The sequence below is a fragment of the Marmota marmota genome, unplaced genomic scaffold, assembly GCF_001458135.2.
Source record: "Marmota marmota marmota unplaced genomic scaffold, marMar, whole genome shotgun sequence".
NCBI lineage: Eukaryota > Metazoa > Chordata > Mammalia > Rodentia > Sciuridae > Marmota > Marmota marmota.
Window position 1 is genome coordinate 1,273,411 of NW_026000240.1, and position 10,654 is coordinate 1,284,064.

General features: G+C 38.7%; 1 non-coding gene across 1 annotated transcript; it reads right to left on the bottom strand.

Annotated features, from left to right (window-relative positions):
• Positions 1 to 249: 249 nt before the first annotated feature.
• Positions 250 to 322, bottom strand: Trnag-acc. The gene has a single exon. It is a non-coding gene; the product is annotated as a tRNA-Gly (tRNA).
• Positions 323 to 10,654: the final 10,332 nt, after the last annotated feature.

Genomic DNA, 10,654 nt, shown 5'->3' on the forward strand with positions numbered 1-10,654 from the left:
GTGAGGCCCTGTTTTGAAATAAAAAAATAAAAAGGGCTAGGGAATGTAGCTCAGTGGTTACATGGTTCTGGGTTCAATCCTTGATGTCTAATAATAATAATAATAATAATAATATGCCTTCCATAATTACACAGAATTGAGGTACTAAGGTAAAAAATTATATGGAAAGATTTTTATATGTGACAGAGTGCTTTTATTTTTTAAAGTTTTTTTTTTTTAATTAAAAACTGTTTTATTTGTATTTTTTTCTTATGGTACTGGGGATTGAACCCAGGGTCTCATGCATGGTAGGCAAGCACTCTACCACTGAGCTACATCCCCAGCTGACCGAGGACTTTTAAAACACTGTTTATCCTTATTAGTTCCTTTTTACCAGCATTTTGGCCTTTGTTTCATGGGCATGTGGAATTAGATGTTGGAAAAAAGTGATTCTTGAGGGTTTGAGGCCTATTGAGAGACAAGACAGGAGAGTAGGATTATTTCTAGGGACTTGAATTCTAGCCCTTTGTGAGGAAAAGGGGTTCTTTCTTTCCGTGGGACCAAGAGCCTAACAGGGAGATCTACTTCTAGAATTCTAATCTAGAAGATCATTGGTTTAAGGCCACTTCCCTGCTCCTCACCTAAAGCTGCATCTAAACCACCAGAAAGAACATGGGATAAATAATTTGTTATATTGTTATATATCCGGGGAGAGTTCATATTCTTTCCTGGTAATTCGGGACTAAATATGTTTATAGTGAGTTTTTCTTTGTGTTTAATTTTTAAAAATAATTTACTTGTAGATGGACACCATACCTTTATTTTAATTAATTTATTTTTATGTGGTGCGGAGGATCAAACCCAGTGCCTCACACATGCTAGGTGAGCTACAACCCCAGCCCCTGTAGCTAATTTTTAGCTCTCCAGATGCAGTTGAAGGTTTCGAATGCTTTGAGGGCAAGGAAAGCATATATTCATCTTTATATCCCTTCCAGGCTCAGCACAAAGTGGCCCTAGGGTCCAGTTTGTTGACCTGAACTGAATTGTTCTTTCCTCTCTGGAGCTGGGAAATATGCTGGCCACTGTTCTTTGTTGGCTTTAAATGCGGTCCTTGTAAAGTTCAAAACAAACCTTGCAAGAATTTGGCTGGCAGCTTCTCTCCTAAATCTCCCTGCTTTCGGGATGGATTGAAATGGGGCAGGAAATGTCACGACCGAGCTCCCCTTTCGGCTGGCGCTTTGGCTCCAGCTCCCCTCCCTTTCCTTATCAAATGAAATCAGCCACTGCAGGAAATTGGTTTCTCCAGATTGTAAGAGACAGGAAGCAGCCTGAGAAGCTCTGGAGGGGAAAAGGGAGGCACTGGGAAACTAGAGATCAGAGAATTAGCTCAAGGCCCCTCCCAGCCTGTGCCTGGTCCCTGATTCCTGGCCTCCTTTCCTGCACCTTTGCTTTTCCTGGGTCCTGGTGGCTGAGGCTTCCAGGGACTGGGCAAGTCCTCAAGGCCTGCTTACCGCTCCCCTACTCACTCCTGTCAAGCCTTCCCGCCTGTGATGGGCGCGTGGAGCCATGGGAATCCTGCTGTTTCTCCTAACAGATCTGCTCCATTTGGCTTTTTATCCATCTGAAATCCACCTTCAGTGTTCCCATTGGTCCACCTGGGTCTTTCTTCTCTGAAGTGACATCAAGCACTTCAGGTACCTTGTCTCCAGGTTAACCCCCTAGGGGTGGTCCCTTGAAGACAAGAGTTTCTCAGAAACTTAAAAAGGGAGTCAGGAAGGGAGCCTATGCAGGAAGGAAATGCTGAGAACAATGCAGTCTATCCATGGCCTTTCCTTGCCAAGGAGGCATGTGTGGTGGCTTCACCTGGGTGTTCAGGGTGACCTCAGCATGCTGCTCTCCCCTCCTGTGTGTCCAGAGCCTCTGGGGAAGAAAGCTCATTCTTGCTTTATTAGCTTTTAATGACATATTTAAAAGCATATTTAAAGGCCTTATGACATTGACATTCCACTCAAATATTTAGTGTACATATTTATTTATTTTAATTGATTTTATTTTTGAACTACATGACAGCAGAATGCATTACAATTCTTCTTTTTAACCATACGATTTATTTTTATTTTTATTTTATTTTATTTTACAATTCTTATTACACATATACAGCACAATTTTTCATATCTCTGATGTATATAAAGTATGTTCACACCAATTCATGTCTTCATACGTGTACTTTGGATAATAATTTAGTGTACATATTTAAAACATTATATTTTCCTGAACATTCAAACTATAGTGGCCAACAAATTAGCTATGTTTTCCTAACACTAATACTGAATCCATGTTTGAAATTTCTGCAGTTGTCCCTAAAATGTTCTTTACCACTGTTTTGTCCCAAACTAGGTTCTTTTTACTTCTTTTTATTTGTTCTTTTTAATTATATGTGACAGTAGAATGTATTTTGGCATATTATGCAAACATGGAGTATAACTTCCCATTTTTGTGGTTGTACAAGATGTGGAATTATACTGGTTGTGTATTCATATATGAACATACGAAAGTTTTGTCCGATCATTCTACTATCTTTCCTATTCCTATACCCTCTTGCTTCCCTTCTTTCTCTTTAGTCTAAGCAAGTGAATTTCTATTCTTCCGCCCCCACCTGTTATGTGTGTTAGCATCCACATATTAGAGAGAACATTCAGCCTTTGGTTCTTTCGGACTGGCTTATTTCACTTAGCCTGATAGTTTCCAGTTCCATCTATTACCAGCAAATACCACAATTTCATTCTTTTTTATGGCTGAGTAATATTCTATTGTGTATATATACCACATTTTATTTATCCATTCATCTATTGAAGGTCACCTAGGTTTGTTCCATAGCTTAGCTATTGTGAATTGAGCTGCTATAAACATTGATGTGAATGTATCTTTGTAGTATGCTATTTTTAAGTCCTTTGGGTATATACCAAAGAGTGGGATAACTGAGTTAAATGGTGGTTCCATTCCAAGTTCTCTGAAGAATCTCCATGCTGCTTTTCAGAGTGGTTGCACCAATTTGCAGTCCCACCAGCAATGTATGAGTGGACCTTTTCCCCCACATCCTCGCCAACATTTATTGTTACTTATATTTATAATTTCCATTCTGACTGAAGTGAGATGAAATCTTAGTGTAGTATCAATTTGCATTTCTCTAATTGCTAGTGATATTGAACATTTTTTCACTTATTTGTTGACCAATCATATTTATTTTTCTGTGAAGTGTCTGTTCAGTTCCTTTGCCCATTTATATTGATTGGGTTATTTGTTTTTTTGGTGTTAAGTTTCAAACTAGGTCCTAATCTGGGACTATCTTTGCATCTGCTTGTTACAGTAAGTAAGGCCCTTTTATTTATGATGTTGACAAGTGGAAGGGAACATCCCATCTTATGGATTGATCTGAATGATTTCTTGTCGTAATGTTCTTAGTTGACTCTTCTATGCCCTTTATTTCCTAAAGTGATAAATTAGATTTTAAGATCTGATTCAATTCAAGTTAGACATTTAAAAAAAATATTTAGTTTTAGATGGACACAATACCTTTATTTTTATGTGGTGCTGAGGATTAAACCCAGTGCCTCACATGTGCTAGGCAAGTGCTCTACCACTGAGCTACAACTCCAGCCCTCAATTTAAATATTTTTAGCAAAGTTATACCCTAGGTGATACTGGGTACTTCATGAACCAGGGGACATATCTGATTATTCTACCATTAGTCATGCTAAGATTAACTTCTGGATTAGGTATTGACAGTTTGACACTTTCATGTGATTTTTTCTTTTTCCTGTTGTAATCAGAAAAAAAAAAAATCTATGTGGTTGTTGTAGTATCATGCAAATTTCAAGAGATACATATTATCAGTCCATTTTTTAACAAAATATTAACAAAATATCTGAGGACAAATACAAAGAAAAGAGGTTTATTTATCTCACAGCTTTGAAAGCCAAAAGTTTAAGATTGAGTGGTCCCATCAGGTTGGCCTCCAGTAAGTGTCTTCTGGGGGTTGGCATCACAATGGTGGAAATATGTGCAGGAGAGATCACATAGTGAGAGGGGAAGCCAGAGAACAGGGAGGGACCAGTTTTTCTCTTTTATAATAACCCAACTCTCAAGGCCCAAGGCTCAAGGCCCCACCCAGTCAGTGAACTCACTCCAAAAGACTAGCATTAATTCCTTCTAAGGATAATGTCCCAAGGGAGTTAACTCCCACTAGACCACTAGATTCCACCTCTTAAAAGTTTCTACCATCTTGTGTGCCCATTGGTGCTGGGGATTAAACCCAGGAGCTCCTGCATGCTAGGCAAGCACTTTACCACTGAGTTACCACCTCTTAATGCCACCACACTGGTGACCAAGCTTCCAACATAGGAACTTTTGGGAAACACACCCAGACAGTATTAGTATTTTAAAGACACAATTGATCAAAAGAAGAAAAGGGGGCTGGGATTGTGGCTCAGAGGAAGAGTGCTTGCCTCACCTGTATGAGGCACTGGGTTCGATCCTCAACACCACATAAAAATAAAATAGATATTGTATCCACCTATAACTAAAAAATAAATATTTTTAAAAAAGGAAGAAGAAAAAGCAGGTATATTATTCAAGATTCTCCAAAGAAACAGGATGTGTATATTTACCAAGAGATTTATTCTGAGGAATTTGCTCACATGATTATGGAAGCTAGCAAGTCCAAAATCTGCAATGTGTGCCAGCAGGATGGAGATTTCCCTCTTGGTGTGTGTGTGAGGAACATTAGTCTTTTTTGTCTTGTGCAGCCTTTCAACTGATTGGATAAGGTCCACCCACATTAGGGAGAGTAATCTGCTTTGCTCAAAGTCCATGACTTAAATGTTAATCTTAAATGTTAATGTCTCCAAAAACATTCTCAAGGAAATACTCAAAATAATGTTTGACCACACATCTGGGCACTGTGGCCCAGCCAAACTGACATATAAAATGAACAATCACAGTACCACTAGAGAAATAAAAAGTTGTGTTCCATTTGTGTACAATGAATCAAAATGCATTTTGTTGTCATGTATAACTAATTAGAACAAATTTAAAAAATGAAAAAAATTAACAATCACAGTAAGGCTGAGATAGAACTATGCTTTGTTCTTACATAAATAATTTAATGCTCAGGGACTCCATTTTTCTCTCTGTGGGAAAAGAAATGTGGGGGAACATCTCTAAGGTTTCTTCCTGCTCTAATCTTTTTCAAATTTTTTGCAGCAAAATACACATAACAGCTGGGCACGGTGGCACATGCCAGTAATCCCAGTGGCTCCGGATGCTGAGGCAGGAGGATCACAAGTTCAAAGCCATCTTCAGCAAAAGAGAGGCACACTAAGTAACTCAGTGAGACCCTGTCTCTAAATAAAAAATATAAAATAGGGCTGGAGATGTGGCTCAGAGTGCCCCTGAGTTCAATCCCCAGTACCAAAACAAAAACAACAACAACCAAAAACCCCACATAACATAAAATTTACCATCTCAACCTTCTTCTCCTTCTTCTTCTTCTTTTTTTTTTTTTTTGCAGGGGCAGGGAAGTGGGGGTGGTAGTGGGGATTGCTGAAGTCTTCTTTAAATTGCTGAGACTGGCCTTGACTTTGTAATCCTCCTGCTTCAGCCACCCAAATTGCTGAGATTATAGTGTGTGCCTCCATACTTGGCCATCTGAATCATTTTTAAGTGTTCAGTTCCGTAGTATTAAATACATTCATGTTGTTTCAACCAATCTCCAGAATTGTTTCATCTTGCAAAAAACCTCTATAGCCATTAAACAAATTCCCCATCATGCCCTCTCCATAGCCGCTGGCTGCCTTCAGGTCTTTTGGATATACACTCATTAGTAGAATTTTTGGATTATATGGTAATTCTATTTTACATTTCTTGAGGAATCTCCATACTGTTTTCCATGGTGGCTGCACCATTTGATATTTTCTCCAACAGTTCACAAATGTTCCAATTTCTCCACATTTTTGTTATTTTCTGCTTTTGTTTTGGGGTGTGTGTATGTATTTATAGCAGTCATCTTACTGGGTATGAAATGATATTCCATTGCGATTTTTATTTGCATTTCCCTAGTGAATAATTATGTTAATCAACTTCTCATATGCTTGTTGGTCATTTGTATACATTAAAGAGATGTCTATTCAAGTTCTTTGCCAATTTTTAAGTCAAGAAATTTTTGTTATTGTTGAGTTATTGGAATTCTTTATTTATTTTGGATATTAACCATTTTCAAATATATGAGTTAAAAATATTGTATCCTATTCCATGATTTGCCTTTCACTCTGCTGATCATGTGCTTTGATGGACATAAACTTCTCTCAAACTGTGAAATTTGGAACTGCAATTCTTTCTCTCTTCTGTGGTCCATGGCTACAGCCTGAGGACCCTCTCTTTTCTCCCTTAAATAAATGGTATTCCCATTTTACTACCTCTTTGATGATACTTCCTTCAGAATTTTAAGTTCTTATAACTAGAATAGACCTTAGAGGGCTTGTATGACCCCATTTTACCCATTGAGAACCATGCCCATTGTTAGAACCGAGCTGGGCCTGCCTCTGAATCTTCTCCCTCTCCATCCAGTGCTCTTTCTGTCCTATCAGCACAGCCATTCTGCTCTGAAAGTCTCCTGGTTGCTCTAATGACCTTGTTAGGAAACATAATCAATTACAGAAAAATACAATCAGGCTGTTAAAAGGGAATTTTACTCTATTGAAACTCTGTTATGGAAATATGCATGTGTTTATCATGGGTCATCTACTGACATATTTATAAAAACTCTTTGTCTTCTTAAAGAGGTACAGACAGGATGGTCATCACTTTTATCTGCCAGCCTTTATCCCTCTTCTTCTGATTAAAGCACACACTGTTTTTCTTCTGAGAACCACTCCTTCCTCTAAATTTAGTTCATGTAGTTTGGGTGGAGTTTCAGGAGTGGGAAGATGACTCAGTCCAGAAAAATCAGGGCATTCCTTCCCCAGCCACAGGGACTGATTAGGAGAGAGGTACTTGACCCCAGGTCACACAGGAGAACCAGTCCTAGGTCTTTTACTAGACTATTTTCTAAAGAGGACTTCTTTCCCTGGATATTGCTAAACTGGTAGGTCATTGACCTGAAACTGCCACTTGGGAGGAGGCTGCTACTGTTGGAGCGTCACGGGAGGGTCAGGCTGAGAGGTGGACACACTGGTTCCTGAAAACATTGTTCGATCTCGCCTTAAACCAGATTTTTTAGTTATATGAGCCAATACATCTTTCTTTTGTTTATGCCACTTTGAATTGGCTTTCCATCACTAATCACTAAATGAGAGCTAATTATTCCAAGTTGTGTTTTATGATATTCATATAAGTTATCTGGAAGATAGTATAATTGGCAAGCAAAGGGTCGAAAGGGCAAATAGTGAGATGATATTAAATTATTTTAGTTAATAAAAAGTTGCCAGTTGTGGTAGCACATGCCTGTAATCCCAGTAACCCAGGAGGCTGAGGCAGGAGAATCACACATTCCATCCTAAGCAACTTCATGAGACCCTGTCTCAAGAGAAAAAAAGGTGTGTGCGTGTGCCGGGGTAGGGTGGTGGGGTGGTGGTGGTGCTGGAATGTGACTCAATGGTTAAGTGCCCCTGGGTTCAAACCTCAGTATCAAATAAACAAAAACAAAATAAAGTGAAATGGATAGGAATAATTCTGCTGGGAAATTCTCTTTCATTTTTTTTTTCCTTTTTGGAGCTGGGGAGCAATCCCACAGATTCATACATACCAGGCAAGCACTTTACTACCGAACTACGTCCCCAGCCAGTTCTCTACTGGAAAATTATGTAAAACTATACTACATAAGAAAAGTGACTGTGGTCAATTTTCAGTGTAAGCAAGCAATTGGTAACTCAGGAAATAATTTATATTGTTTATAGTATGACAAATTGTAAGGCTAAGAATGAGAGTCATTAAAGATTCTTCAAGAACACATTGTACAAAGATGCTACTGTTGCCCAAACATATTACAAAAGCATAATAGAAATAAAACAGGTAACATGATGTCTCCTGCCATTGCATAGAACCACAGTGGTCCAGCCCTATTTGATCTTCCAGATCAATTCTCCACCTTCTCTCAAAGGATGCACAGAACAGTTGACCTGACTATATCAGCCATTCTGTGTCTGTTGACTTCTAGTGATGCCTAATGAAGACCCCTAGCAAGAGATGAGAGGCAGGCATTTATTCCCCTGGCTCCCTTCTATTGGGGTTTCTTCAGAATGGCTGCTTCCCTCAACCAGAAGTCACAGAACTGGGACCCTCTGTATGTCACTTTTGAACTCTCATTTTCTGGCTCTGGTCATTGCTGCCTGTCTTCAGATCTAGAGATATTAGTGGCCCTGTGTATCAGTACTTTTATTAATCCTTCCTCAAATTGCCTAATTTGCATGTGCTGATGTGATGTGATGTAATATATCATTATTCACATCCTAGGTCCACAGTCAGAAAAATCGCACTGGATTGTGGCCACTGAGCCTCATGAAGAATACAAGCAAAGTAGGGCAAGTCTGAAGGAGACTGAAGTCTGAAATGATCAAGAGGCCAGGGGTGAGAGTAAGAACAGCCATGCAGCACAACCAGAATGTGGTGCCTGAGAATGAAATCTGCAAATGAATAAACTTATAGATTCAACTACATAATAGAAAATCAGTAGTGGGAACACATCTTGAATCTAGAGATACACTTGAAGCAAATAAGATGAAGTATTGGGCTGAAGGTGTAGCTTAGTAGTAAAGCAAGTACTTAACATGCAAAAGGTCCTGGGTTCCCCAGCACCAAAAATAAATAAATATATAATTATTATTTCATGCAGAGGATTGGATTGTATCCTCATGAAAGAGTGGTATGATTTGAAAGTCAAAAATCAGTTCCAAAATGGTTTAAATATACCAATGAAAGAGTTTTAAGGCACCAAGGGAAATGTGAATTTTGAGGCTAATATCAAGATGTGAGAGAAGTCACTGAGCTGGCTGACATAAAACTGGCTAGACAAGTCTTATATTTAATAATCAAATAAAATCTTGAACATAAACTGCACACAGTGGATCACACTTGTAATTCCAGCGACTCAGGAGGTTGAGGTAGGAGGACTACAAGTTCAAGGCCAGCCTCAGCAACTTAACAACACCATCAATAGTTAAGCGAGACCCTGTCTCAAAATAAAAAATGAAAAGGGCTATGATGTGTAGCTCAGTGGTTAAGTGTCCTTGGGTTAAATCCCAGTACCAATAAATAAATAAATAAATAAATAAAAGAAACAAAGAAAAAAGAATCTCGAACACAATAAAACTTAGAATAGCTTCACATTTTTCTACTTCACTTGACTCTTCTGAAAACACATACCTTATAAAATGCTTTTGCCTCTTTCATTTGAATTGCAGATTCCAAACTACCATCTATTTGGGGCTTCATAACCTGGGTTCATGGACCCAAGGTATCTGTAGATAAAATTCTTTTTAAATACAGTTTATTTGTTCTGTGACCCAATGAGACTTATTTTCTTCTACAATTAATAATCATGATTCTGAGGAGTCCATAGGCTTTGCCAGACTACCGAAGAGGGGAGTGACACAGATAAGGTGAGATTTCCCTACGGGCCAATCCAGCAGCCTGGGCTGGAGTGTAACAAAGAAGTGCAAGTCTGTTGCACATCTCTTATGAGGATCCTGGCTACCAGTGCACTTCTCACTCCTTGGAGAGGCTGGGGTCCTTCTCTACTTTGGTCTGAAGGCAGAAGGCAGGAGATGGAATTGGGCCCAAACTGACAGGGCCTTCACATCCCAGGGTCCTGATTGGTAGGGTGAAGCTGAACTGGAGGAGCTGTCTTCTAGGTAGAACACCAGCTGGCTCCTCCCTTCTTTTAAGTTAAAACATTTTAATTGTGGGCTGGGGTTGTAGCTCAGTGGCAGAGTGCTTGCCTCACACGTCTGAGGCACTGGGTTTGATCCTAAACACGACATAAAAATAAATAAATAAATAATAAAGTTAATGTTTCCATCTACAACTAAAATTTTAAAAACATTTTAATTGTACATATTTATGGGGTACTGTGTGATGTTTTGATACAGGTACATACTGTATAATGCTTTAATCAAGTCTAATATTTCTTAAACATTCATGGTTAAAACATTCAAAATCCTTTATTCTAGCTTTAAAAATATATAATACTTTGACATTATCCATAGCCACCCTAAAAGAAAAAAAGAAATAAAACATTTTAACATGTGTTTTTAACTAAAATTTGAAAGTAAAATCTGGACAAAATTTAGGCCTGCAAAATCTGAGTTGGAAAATTTGGACTTGATAGAAATAAGGGTTATAAAAAAAAATAGCAGCCAGGTGCTGTGGTGCATACCTGTAATCCCAGTGGCTCGGGAGGCTGAGGCAGGAGGATTGCAAATTCAAAGCCAGCCTCAGCAAAAGTGATGCACTAAGCAACTCAGTGAGACCCTGTCTCTAAATAAAATGCAAAATGGGGCTAGGGATGTGGCTCAGTGGTTGAGTGCCCCTGAGTTCAATCCCTGTACTCCCCCCAAACCCTGAAAAAAAAAAAACGATAAAAGAAAATTAGCAATTAGTGTATCAATCAAGATACTTTCAG